This window comes from Zingiber officinale, chromosome 1A, assembly GCF_018446385.1.
Source record: "Zingiber officinale cultivar Zhangliang chromosome 1A, Zo_v1.1, whole genome shotgun sequence".
Taxonomy (NCBI): Eukaryota; Viridiplantae; Streptophyta; class Magnoliopsida; order Zingiberales; family Zingiberaceae; genus Zingiber; species Zingiber officinale.
The window spans coordinates 180323116-180336864 of NC_055987.1; positions in this window are offsets into that span (position 1 = coordinate 180323116).

Consider the following 13749-nt stretch of genomic DNA (forward strand, 5'->3'; position numbering starts at 1 on the left):
AAATTTACAGAAAATTCACAGAATGTTTAGTTTTCATAAAACCAAAAATAAAACTCGTATTCGCCTTGCACGTGGCTCTGATACCACTGTTGGGTTTTTCGGGCCGCGAAAACCCCGAATCGCCCAAGCCACGGATCTCGTGCAAGGTAAAACCGAACGAAAATACGAGTACGAGTTTGAAAACTTTAATCTACAGTAGATCTACGTAAGGATAAACCATTTATACCTTTGATGCAATGCCCTTCGCGTTCCCGCTCGTCCAAATGATGCCAGATCTCAAGACCGTCAAGCGCTGGTCCTCTAGAAGTATCCACACGGACACACTAGATGGAGATGACCAAAAAAACCAAGGTGTGCTAGCACCTATGTGGTTCGGCCAAGGGAGGAGAGGGAGAGGGAGAGCTTGAGAGGGAGAAGGAGGAAGATGCACACAAGTGAATGAAAAATGAATTTTTTTCACCCAAAAAACCAAGTGGCCGGCCACTTTTCAAAATTCACATTAATTGCATTAATTGCAATTAATATGAAACCATAAAATCACATTAATTGCAATTAATATGAAACCATTAAGAGAGTGGCTTTGTAACTTCCATGAGGTGGCACCCATGATGATGTGGAACATCATTATTGGTCCACCTAATGCCAACTCACCAATGAGGTGGCAAAAAGGTCAAGTCAAAATTGACCTTTGGTCTTCCTTCTCAAGTCAAGTCAAACTTGACTCAATCTCTACCATGGTAGATCTAATCCAACCATTTGATTCGAGCCAACTTAATATAATGAATCTAATTCATTAAATTAAATTGATTCAATGAGTCAAAATCTAAATTAGACTCATTTAACACATGAATCAACTTGAGTCAAACTCAAGTTAGCCCAATTAGGATTACTCTTAATCCAATTTGATTTATCAAATGAATCTAATCCTCCTGGTTCATCATATGAACCTAATCTCCACCTAATTGTCCTAAGTGTGTGACCCTATAGGTTCTTGTAACGTTGGCAATGCCCTAAACCCATTTAGGAGCATAAGTAATGAGCGGTATCTAGCAACACATCATTACTACCCAAGTTACAAGAATGTCGAGATCCGACATCACCTTGTGACTACCAATTGTGACTACTCACAAAATAATGACAAGTGTCCTTCTATTCTAGACATTTAGATTGATCAATATGAGGCATAGACCGTGTCATCCTCTAATCAATCTAAATCTTGAACTCCAAGTTAGACTCACTCGATCAAATGAGCTCAACATCTAATGTTGACTCATTTGGGCATGGCCATGCGCTTAGTGGTCTCACTCTATCAAGAATAGCGATGTCGCTCCCGTCATATGGGAGGGATAGATCCCATCTACATCACTCACATCTCTCTGCATAATTCGTTACATACCCAGTAATCGCCTTTATAGTCCACCCAGTTACGGGTGACGTTTGACGAAACTAAAGTACATAACTCCTTATGTAGGGATCCATGGTGACTTCAGGTCTAAGGACTAATAGTCATACTAATAGCCACATGAGAAAGTATATGACACTCATATAACGATCCATGATACTTTCTCATGGCGGGTCATTCAATATACATTCTCTAATGCATACCCATGTGTCAGCTTGATATCTCTATATCCATGACTTGTGAGATCAAGTCATCGAGCTGACCTACATGCTAGTCTTATTGTATTAACATTGTCCCTGAATGCTAATACTCGACTAGGAATGATTTAGAGTAGTGTTCCCTATATCATCTCACTATCGATTCAACTAATCGATTGATATAGGTATGAACCTTCTACTCAAGGACGCTATTATACTTAGTCTATTTGGCACTAATATAAATAAGTATAATAACCAAACAAATGCCTTTATTAATATACAAGAATATGATATACATGAGTCCATACAATCATCAAATGATTGGCTCTAGGGCTCTAACTAACACTAAAGGGCACAATTAGAGTAGGACTGTGGTACCCTCGTACGGAGTTTTTTGATTTGATAGGCTATACCGATTCCGATTATGCTGGGTGAAAATTGGATCGGAAAAGCACTAGTGGGGGTTGCCAATTTTTAGGTTCATCGTTGATTAGTTGGTCAAGTCAGAAGCAACATTGTGTTGCTCTCTCCATGACCGAGGCTGAATACATTGCCATGGGAGAGAGTGTATCACAATTATTGTGGATGATTCACACTCTAGAAGATTATGGATTTTCGTATAAGGGAGTGCAAGTGTTGTGTGACAACATAAGCACAATAAACCTAACGAAAAATCCAGTCCATCATTCAAGGACCAAACACATTGAAGTGCGTCATCACTTCATTAGAGATCACGTAGCTAGGGGTGACATTGTGCTCACATATGTGGAGTCATCGTCAAACCTAGCCGACATTTTCACCAAACCCCTTCCGAAAAATGAATTTAGTCATTTAAGGAGGGAGTTGGGGATGTGTTTGGCTCATTAGGTCCTTAGGACTTCATCATGATCAATAAGGACAATTAAAATGACAAGAGAAATTGGGAATGATTTTGGGCAACTCGGGAACATCTCACACAAACTATAAGGTTGAACAAAATGTTTTTGCTTGCTAGAAATGGGGTGAGATGCTAGGATCAACCAAATTGTTCAAAATGTATCATGCATCCCTTGAATAATGAGGTTGACGAGATATAAATTGAGTATGGGGAAGACCATTACATAATTTATGTGTATTTGGTTCCTAGATCTTACTCATATATTCCAACCAAGGAATCTTGGTTGGACATTTGCCTAATAAAAAAAAAACATCTAACATGGTTGATGTGTTTGATTGATACCTTTGCTTGATACATTTCGTGACCTTGATTGAAAATAGGACAAGTTGGTGAAGAAATATCAGTAATTTAGACATATTTTGATAAACTTGAAACTAATCATAGAAAGGACGAATTTTGAACCAGGTTATAGATAGCCTAAGTTAGTTTTGGTACCTTGGTTCACTATAGATTATAGTTTCAGCAAATAAATAACATAAACTTCTCAGGTCTTGAAAGTTCTCTGGTTTTGAGACTTTCAGATTCAAGAAGAAGTTTAAGTATCTGAAATTTTCGAGCCCTGGATGATTCCAAACCAGGAGAACAAATCCTTAGAAAATATTCATTGGTATCACTGAATATAGTCTGTGGGCTCTCCAAATCCTAGGTTCTGACCTGAGAAGTTGTTGAACAAAGGTTCAGAGTCTTCGATACGACTTACAGAGATTGAAATCACTGGATCTCAGTAACTGATCGGTCCAGGGACCGATCAGGATGTTCTCTGATCGGTCTCTACGACCGATCAGGAGAGTTTCAACCTCTTCATTCGACATCTGTTCGGTCTGTAGACCGATCAGAGGTTCTGGCACGCTTCAACCTCTCTGTTCGACATCTGATCGGTCCGGGGACCGATCAGGCGATACTGGATCAGTCTGTCGACCGATCCAGAACGAATCCATAACTCTCTGTTCACTAACTGATCGGTCCAAGGACCGATCAGCTCTCTATGGTTCGCAGGAAGGCCCCCTAATCGGTCCGAGCACCGATCAGAGGGTTTCATGATCGGTCTGGGGGACCGATCAGACCCCTCTGTGCATTAAAATCGATCCTGATCGAACAGCCGTCCGATCAGATCACACTGTGCACTATCCCCTCATTAAATCCTCCCGACCTCCTCTCTTCCCGATCTTCTTCCTTCTCAAAACCCTAGCCGACCGACTCATAACCTAGCCGACGCCCCTCTCTTCCTCCCGTCTTCTCGACCCATCGTCTTCTAAAAGCCGAAGGTCACAATGGCACCGAGGTAATCTCTCGATCTCTACTGTTTCTTGTCTTTGGCAGGTCATGTTATCATGTTCTTATTGTCACTATGGTTTGTGCTCGGTGGTTTGCCCATGGCCGGTGCTCTTTCCTTGTTCCCATTGTCCTAATTGTTAGAAAGAAACCCACTGGTGGTGAGGGAACCTCTAAGGAACCGACCAAGGAATCCAAATCCAAAGCTCCTGCTCCCTCTCGACCCCAACCAGCTAGTTCCAGTAGATTTTCTAACCAACAGTTTGAACAAGCGTTTAAACAGAGGACATTCAAGTTACTCCCTTGTCGATCTGTTGATAGGAAGTTCATGCAGGAATTTTGTCCCTCTATTTTAGAAACCATTGCCTACTACAAGCTCGATTCTTTGGTTTTTCTAGAAAGGGACATCAACTTTGACCTAGTATCTGAATTCTACAACAATCTTCATCAGCCCGGTGATGGTATCTATAGAACTAGAGTCGCTAAGAGATCTATCGATTTCTCCATTGCAGTATTCTTTGAGTATCTAGATTGCCGAAGGAGTTCAGGAAATCCTTTTTCTATTTATCCTGATTTACCCGTCCCATTACTTCCCCCACTTGATGTATCATCTGACACCATCCATGAGTATTTCTTTGGATATCCTAGACCGGATGGGCTAGATGAGTTAGATTCTGAGTTCCCTACTTTTGCAGCTTTGAAACTTTCTGCCTCCGATTATATTCTTTTTAAGATTGTCACGAACTGTCTCCTACCAATCACATCCAAACCCCTGGCTGAGATCCGATCATTTCATTGTCTGATGCTCTATGGATTGCGTCGGCGTCTCGATTTTGATATCATGTCGAGCATCTACACTTCGATCATCTCATATAGTCAGCCTAGCAGCTTCACTGTTTATATGCCTTATGGGCATATAATTACAGATTGGCTCGCGTCCCTTCAGGTAGATGTGTCCAAGGGTAGGATAGTGAAGATGGTAAGACAGGATTGCCGACTTGGGAAACGGGCATTTTCCAAGTCTGGTATCATAGGCCAGAATGGGGCAGTTCGGTGGAAGGATGGGAGAGCACTTGGTGAGCTACCACGGGCGCTTCCACGACAGGCTGCTGTTGCTGAGTACGGAGAGGCGGATCCAGATCTGCGCTGGCAGATTGCAGAGCTGGAGAGCCGCTTTGATCAGCACGATGAGATGATATCTGCTGAGTTGGATGGCCTGCGTATTCGGATAGACCAGCGCTACGATGACCTGCGCGGGCATGATCTGCGCAGTCAGCAGGTGGTGACACAGCAGTTTCTACTCGGATGGATGGCGCGCTACCCGCCTCCGCAGTCTTACCCAGGCTATCCATCCTCCAGCGTGCCGCCTCAGGATTTCACCCCTCCTGCCGATGATGGTGATGTTCCTCAGTGTGAGGATATTGATTGATACAGTTTGTTTGTTGACTGTCTGTATTTTAGATGCTATTTGTTAGTTTTTATGTCTGACCTGGATGTTTGCACTTTTGATGCTACTCATGTATTTATGCTACTCAGTTTTATATTTGCTTGCTCTTTATTATGCTTCATTTTCTATCGGCTATTAATATCTGTTCACTTGCATGTCTTGTTTGTCCTTTATTTCTTTATTCTTTAATATATTACATGGAATTCTAAGTACTTTAAGAAACAGACAGTAAGGGTTAAGGGGGAGTTCTTTAAGTTATCTTACCTTATTCGCACCTTTTCGGTGTTTGACAAAGGGGGAGAAGATAACTAAGTTTAGATGAATGCAAATTTGATTTTAGAAGACCCTCACATAGTGTTGTATCCATCTTAGGGGGAGGATCTTGATTCCCCTAAAATTATGAAAATTTGAACAATTCTGATATAAACTTAAATCGTGTTGTCAAACAACAAAAAGGGGGAGATTGTTGATACAGTCTGACCTGGCTGTTGTTTTGATGTTGACACTGATTTAAGTTTGTATCAGATATTAATTAAACTCAGAATGACTACTGATCGAGGTTGATCAGTTGGGAGGGAAAGTCCTGGTGAATGAAGCCAGGCAAGGGAAAATCCAGATGGGTCACGGTTGACCAGACATCTGGTGAAAAGTCCAAGCAGGGAGCTTGGCACGGGAAAAGTCCAAGTATGGTGACTCGGCACGGAATGGTCAGAGAGGGCTCGGTAGCTCGTTCTCTGGACCGGACGAAGTCGGAGAGGGCTCGGTAGCTCGTTCTCCGGACTAAGTCAGAGAGGGCTCGGTAGCTCGTTCTCCGGATTAGGTCGGAGAGGGCTCGGTAGCTCGTTCTCAGGACCAATCCTAGTATCACATAGGCGTTGGATCAGTCAACAGACCGATCCAGTGAGATTTTGATTGTCTGATCGGTGCACAGACCGATCTGGTGAAACTAGGTTTGCTGATCGGTCTGGTGACCGATCAGGAAACACTCAGTAGCACACTGAGTGTAATCTGATCGGTCTGTAGACCGATCAGGAAACACTCAGTAGCCTACTGAGTGTAATCTGATCGATCTGTAGACCGATCAGGAGATGATGTCGCGAGAAGGAAAAAGGCAGGGGATCGGTCTGTGGACCGATCCATATGCACTCTGATCGGTCTGTAGGACCGATCAGGCCATATCCTGATCGGTCTTGGGACCGATCAGGTGACGATCTTAGGAGTGCGAGGAACCGCACTCATTAAGCCCTGATCGGTCTGCAGACCGATCAGGCCATACCCTGATCGGTCTCCGCGACCGATCAGACATCAATTCAAAGGTGTGGATCGGACCGCTGACCGATCCACCTCACTGTCTGCACACACTGTCAGGTTCTGCTGGTTTCTGATTCGTTTGAACTAATCAACTTCTGCTGTGAGCTTTATGTGGTGCAGGTTGTAGGTTCCATTCTGGTGCTTAATTTCAAATTAAGCCTCATCAAAGGAATAAGACAGAGCTTACTTTTTTCTGTGTATCACTGCGAAGAGGGAAGATTGAGCATCAACGGATACTGATGCTAACAGACTGCAATCTCTGTTCGCGATCAGCATGACTCCTGTGGGTTGGTTGGAGCTCAGAAGACACTAGCAAGACCAAGGATGGTATTGGTGTGAGTTCAGAGAACTAGCTGAGGAGGAAGAGTGATTGGCGATGCTTGTGTTTACAGCAGAGATTCGACGCAGAGATTCTGCAGCGAAAGAGCAGAGGCATAAGAAGAGAGACGAGGAAGCAAGGAAAAGGCTCTCGGTTGATTGTGTGAAACAAGCTGTGCTGTGCTTTGTGCTTGAAGAGAGGCTGTATTCTTGTGTTCCTGTGTGTGCTTGTTCTTCGCTGATTGTGGCTGTGAGCTTCCTTTGATCATTTCACTTGAGCCACTACTGTAAGTCTTGTGCTTAATTTCTTACTGCTGTTAAAGACTTTGTGGAGAGGTTACTCCACCGAGAAGGAGAATCCTTTAGCCGGATAGCTTCCGGGGTGTGATCTACCGGAAGATCAAGGGATCGTCCACCTTACGGACACGCCGAGGAGTAGGGGCAAGTTATCCCCGAACCTCGTAAATCTCTGAGTTAGTGTGCTGTGTTCTCTCTTTGTTTTAGTTTTCTAATTCCGTTGTGCTAACAAAGTTTTTGAAGAAATTTGTGTTTAGTATTTTTTTTAAAGAGGCTATTCACCCCCCCTCTAGCCATCTAAGATCCCAACAAACTTCTCCTCGTTTATACGATTTCTTGTATTGGGTGGTACTTGCGCTCTATTGTGTTTACTTGCCTTATGGACTTATGGTTTCTTCGAGTTTGCTACTGCACCACTATTATTGTAATAATTTTTGGGCAACCCAGAAAATATGTCTAAGTCCATCTTGAAGTTACTGAGTCATTTTAGCTTCTATGGCTGCCTCAGAGGCTGCCATATACTTAGCTTCCATAGCAGAGTCTGAAAAAATATCAATGTTTATCACTCCTCCATAGTTATGACTTTACCTCCTAAAGTAAACACAAAACCCCAAGGTCGACTTACTATTGTCCCTATCTGATTGGAAGTCAAAATCCGTGCAACCCACAGGGACTAAATTATCTGCCTTATAAGTTAGCATATAATCTCAAGTGCCTCTAAGGTACTTCAATATATGCTTTACTGCAGTCCAATATCCTTGTTCAGGGTTACTTTGATATCTGCTAACTATGCCCTTTAGTAAAACAGATTTCTGATCTCGTGCATAGCATACATTAGACTTTCGACAGCCAAAGCATAAGGAACTGCCTTCATTTCCTCTATCTCCTTTGATGTCTTCGGAGACATCTTTAGATAAAACTACTCCATGCTGAAAAGGTAAGAAACCTTTCTTGGAGTTTTGCATGCTTAAAATGAGCAAGGATTGTTTCGATATATGATGCTTGGGATAAGTAAAATATTCTTTTCTTATGATCCCTTATTACTTTGATCCCAAGAATATATGCATTCTCCCAAGTCCTTCATATCAAATTATTTGGACAACCATACCCTTACTTCTGACAATACTTTGATATTGTTTCCAACTACCAAAAATATTATCTGTGTATAGTACAAGAAATACCACCACATTTCCATCACACTTCTCGTATATAGAAGACTCATTTGGTTATTAAATAAATTCATAAATCTGGATTACTTTATTAAACCAGATGTTCCAAGACCTTGAAGCTTTACTTCAGTCCATAGACTGATTGAGCTTACATACAAGGTGCTCTTTGCTCTTTGCAATGAACCCTTCTGGTTGCTATATATGGATGTTTTCTTCAAGACTTCCATTAAGGAAAGCTGTCTTGACATCCACTTGCCAAATCTCATAGTCCATATGAGAAGTAATAGATAAAAGAATCCGGATAGACTTAAGCATGGCTACCGGTGAAAAAGTTTCCTTTTCCAACAAGCCTTGCTTTGAAAGTTTCTACTTTCTTATCTATCCCTCTTTTCCTATTGTAGACTTATTTTCACCCAATGACTTTTACACCATTTGGTGATTTTATAAGCTCCCAGACTCTATTAGAATACATATATTCTAATTCTGTATTTATTGCTCTTTGCAAAGATGCTGCATCTTTATCTTGGAGTGTTTCGTCATATGTTCGGGGATCAGATTCATGTCCACCAGGGATCGAGTCCAAAGGCTCTCCCAAAACATGAATCTTTTAGGTTGCCTAACAACCCTCCCACTACGACGAGGCACTTTCTGCAATTGTGTATCATTTGTGATACGTGTTGCAGTTTCTTGTGATATTTCATCTTGTACAGTTGGTACTAGGTTAGACGTATCCTTTAATTTCCTTAAGAATAATTTTTACTCATGGGCTTGTGGTTCATAGTATAGTCATTTTCCTAAAATCGGGCATTGATGCCAACAATGACCTTCTGATTTTAAGGACTATAAACCTCTTTTCGTTTTTCTAGGATAACTCACAAACAAGTGAACTCATGTCCAACTTATCAGTGTCTCTCACGTGCTAGACCACCCAAATCCGAATATGCTTCAAACTAGGCTTACTCCCATTCTGCAATTCTGTGGGAATAGAGAGTTCTGACTCAGCAGGTACTATGTTCACTTCCGTTTCCAGTGTATATCCTTAAAACAAATTTGGTAATTTTCTGAATAACTCATCTTCGATCTAATTATTCCATAAGAGCCTTATACCTTCTTTCTACTACACCATTCTGTTGGGGTGTACCAGGTGCGGTTAGTTGGGATTAAACCCCGTCTTTTAATAAGTGACTCCTAAACTCTCCTAAGAGGTACTCGTTACTACGATTTCACCATAATGTCTTGATACTTTTACTTTGACGTTACTCCATATCAGCCTAGTACTCTTTGAACTAATCAAAGCACTTAGACTTGTGGCGCGTTAAGTAAATGTATCCTTATCTCGAATAGTCGTCTATAAAAGAGACGAAATATTCGAAACAACCTCTCGCCTGGATAGTCAAAAGTCTCCACAAATTAGAATGAACCAATTCCAACATATCTTTGGCTCCATACCCCTTAGACTTAAAAGCTTCTTGGTTATTTTTCCTTCCAAGTAAGACTCGCAGGTTGGAAAGATTTCCACTACCAATGAACCCAAGAGTTCATTGGTTATTATCCTTTGAATCCTACTCAAGTTAATATAACCTAGCCTTAGATGCCAAAAATATGATTGGTTCATTTTCGAATGTTACTTTCTCTTATTTAGAAAATGTGTTATTAATTTTCATTTATTGCATCGTGGGAGCTATTGGATTATAAATTGTCAACCAACGTACCAGAATAGATAACTTCCTTATTTTTCTTGATAACAAGTTTGTTATCAACATAGACAGAATATCTATTCTTTAATAGTTTAGAAATCGAAATCAGGTTCTTTCTAAACTTAGTACGTAAAGACAATTTCTGAAAATCCATATTTTATTCCTATCATAGGATAAGCAACTCCCACTGTAACAGTTACCAATTTTGCAGCAGTGCCCATGTAGACGGTGACTTCCCCTTAATATAGTTATCGAGTTTCCTGGAACCTCTGCAATGAATTGCAGACATGATCAGTGGCTCCCATATCTACACACCAGGTACTGGTAGATAACACCACTAATCATGTATTAACTAATGAATGAAATACACCTATTTTGTTCTTAGTTCTAAGAGGACAGTCTACCTAAATTTCCAAGTCCTACTTCCAATCATTACAATTGGGACTACTAAGTCTATTCTATAATATAATAACTAGGGGATTTGACAAACATTTTAAATCCTAAGAATCACAAAAATATTTGGTCAAGACCAACACCTTAAAATTAATAATTGGTCTATCAAATATTTGGTCAAAACTTTGAATTTAAAATAACATTGATTCCTCAAACAATATTATTTAAATTCACCAACACCTCAAATACCGGGAATTTTGCATGCCACGATAGTGTGGACGTATACAAAATTGAATATTTGTAAGAGGAGGGTTATACCCATTAATGACCTTGTCAACCTATCTTTATGATAAATAAAATTACCTCAAACACCATGAATTTTGTATGCCACGATAGTGTGGACGTATACAAATTCAAACATTTGTAAGAGGGATTTTACCCATTAATTTTATTATCTTGTCAACCTGACAAATAAAATTTCCTCAAATACCGTGAATTTTGTATGCCACGATAGTGTGGACGTATACAAAACCAAACATTTATAAGAGGATTTTTTCCCATTAATAAAATTATCTCATACATCGTGAATTTTGTATGCCACGATAGTGTGGACGTATACAAAAATTTGATATTTGTAAGAGGGGGTTTTAATTTTATTATCTTGTCAACTTATCTTTTTGACAAATTAATAGGTGGTTTTCTTCGGTCACACAAATAATAGCAGTGACTCCGATGGGGAGGATACTATTAGACGTGCCTAAGTGTATACCATTACTTGACACTAAGTCCATTAATAAGATTGTGCCCCTTCCGATGGGGAAGATCACACTCTCTTAATTAATTTTCTATAGTCATCCTAAATGGAAGTTTGATCTAGTGATCCGCAAACAAACTCATCCGATATGGAGGAAGGCACTCAGAGCCAACGCGCAAGTTTGCTTGCATCACTTACAACCTAGTAATGGAGACCGTGGAATTTATTAAAATAAATCCCTTTTCCACTTAGTTATTTAAAATGAGGAATTTTAAACTATCCTAGCATACATCACATGCATATAAACATCACAGTAAATAAAAACAATAAATTTGGAAATTAATTTTCCAACTATTATGGTCTTTTCCATCACTGTCTTCAGTATGCTCCAACCCTAGCTGCTGCCATCTTTAGCCACAGCCATCGGGTCGAGTTGTTGCATCCATCTTTCTTCTTATTCCGCTGCACCTCTGGTGCTCTAAAAGTACCACGCCTTGCAAGAATCCGATCCGCAACAAAAATAGAATTTTACATATATCGATCCTATATTCCACGAGGGAATGTACATGTATTCTAGATCGAAAAAATAAAATTCTAAAAATAATACAACTCCTGCTGTATTTTATACATACAATCATGCACACAAATAATGCCCTTGACATGTCCAAGGGTCCAATCACACACAATATCAATAAGCCATAATAGTTGGAGCCTGCAACCAAAGAGTTAGCACATTCTACTATTTTCCTGCCTAAATTATGTATGACATGTGCATAACCTATTTGAATTCTAAAAATACACAGAGGCAAACCCTATCTCTGATACCAATTGTTGGTTAGTCCAACGAAAACGTACCGGTTCCACTGTATAAAAATTTTTGTACAAGTGTCGAACCTTTTTTTAAATAACCTATTGTGTTCTTCAGAAGTTAAATTAGGAATCGCAGATGGAACTTAACATCATTGATTCCAAATTTAACTTATCTGTTCTTAATGGTTTAGATTTGAATCGTAAGCAGAACTTAACACTATTGATTCAAATCTACCTAAGTTATTAATTCCATAAATATTAATTTCCAAAATTGGCTTCCAGGACTGAATGGCGAGGCACATGACTTTCTTGGATATGGGAGCAACCACCACCGCCTAGGCAAAGCCTTTTAAGGAAAGTTAATATTTATTTCCTTAAATAACTCTAGGTTAACCAAAAAGAACAATCGAATCACACATTCGAAAAAGAAGAAAACACAAAATCGAAAAATAAATTCAATAAACTAGATCTAATTGTCTCTTGTATTTAGAATTCTTACAAAGAAAATAACTAGTATGATGCGGAAGAAAACTACTAGTTATACCTTCTCTTTGTATGCTAATGACCTCGAGATCTTCTGACGTATTCCTCGCCTCACCTTGGACGTCGTGTGGGCGATGATCCTCCAAGATGAACACCACCCAAAAGAGTCTTTCCTCTTCCTCTAGAATTCGGCCACCACCACCACCAAGGAGAAGAGAGCAAAGGGAAAGGGAGAGGGCCGGCCACCAAGAGGTCTCCAAGCAAGAGAATAAGAGTTGTATCTCATGATGCCCCCTCACCCCTTCTTTTATATTACTTGTCCAAGGTAAATATGGAAAAACCTTTTACAAAAAATAAAATCATCTAAGAGTTTTTCCTTTTCTCTTTTTATTTTTCCTTTTTTTTCCTCTTGATTGAATCAATCACCAATCAATGGTTGTGATCAATCCTATTTGGTTTAGGATTAAGCTTGGCCGGCCCCTTGCTTGGGCACTAAGCAAGGTGGCCGGCCACCATATTTAGGAAAGGAATAATAATTTTTTTTTTATAAAATTTTACAAGAGAAAAAACTCTTATAAAATTTTACAAGCTCTATTTTCTAGAGTTAAAAAAGGAAAGTTTTTTAAAAATTAAAATCATGTTTTAAAATTTAAAACTTCTCTTATAAAATTTCCTTTTTTAACATGATGATAGAAAATTTTAATTTTAAAACTTATCTCCCTTTTTTCTTAAACCATGAGGATGGTTAAAAAAGGAAAGTTTTAAAACTTTTAAAACTCTCTATTAAAACATGTGGCCTAATTCAAATAAGGAAAGTTTTAAAAATTAAAATCTCTCTTTTAAAACTTATAGTTTTCTACAAAGAGAAGATTTTAAAAATTCAAAACACCCCTCCTATTTGAATTAATCTTGGTTGAACCCTATAAGCTTGGTCACCAAGCAATGGGGCCGACCCCTATAAGAGGATGTGGCCGGCCATTGCTTGGTCACCAAGCAATGGTCCGACCCCCTTCTTGGACACCAAGAAGAGCCTTACATTTGCATGGACTTGAGGCTATAATGAGGCTACGACAGGGACCTAGAGGAGAAATTGGTTTTGGCCTTCCGATGAGCTTGAGTATCCCGTGCTCGCCCCGAACACACAACTCAAGTTCAGCGATAACAACTCATTCCACTAGAGAGTTATTACCGCACTACTGCACCAATCCCAAATTACATTATGGACTCCTTCTTATCATGAGTGTGTTAGTCTCCCTGTGTTT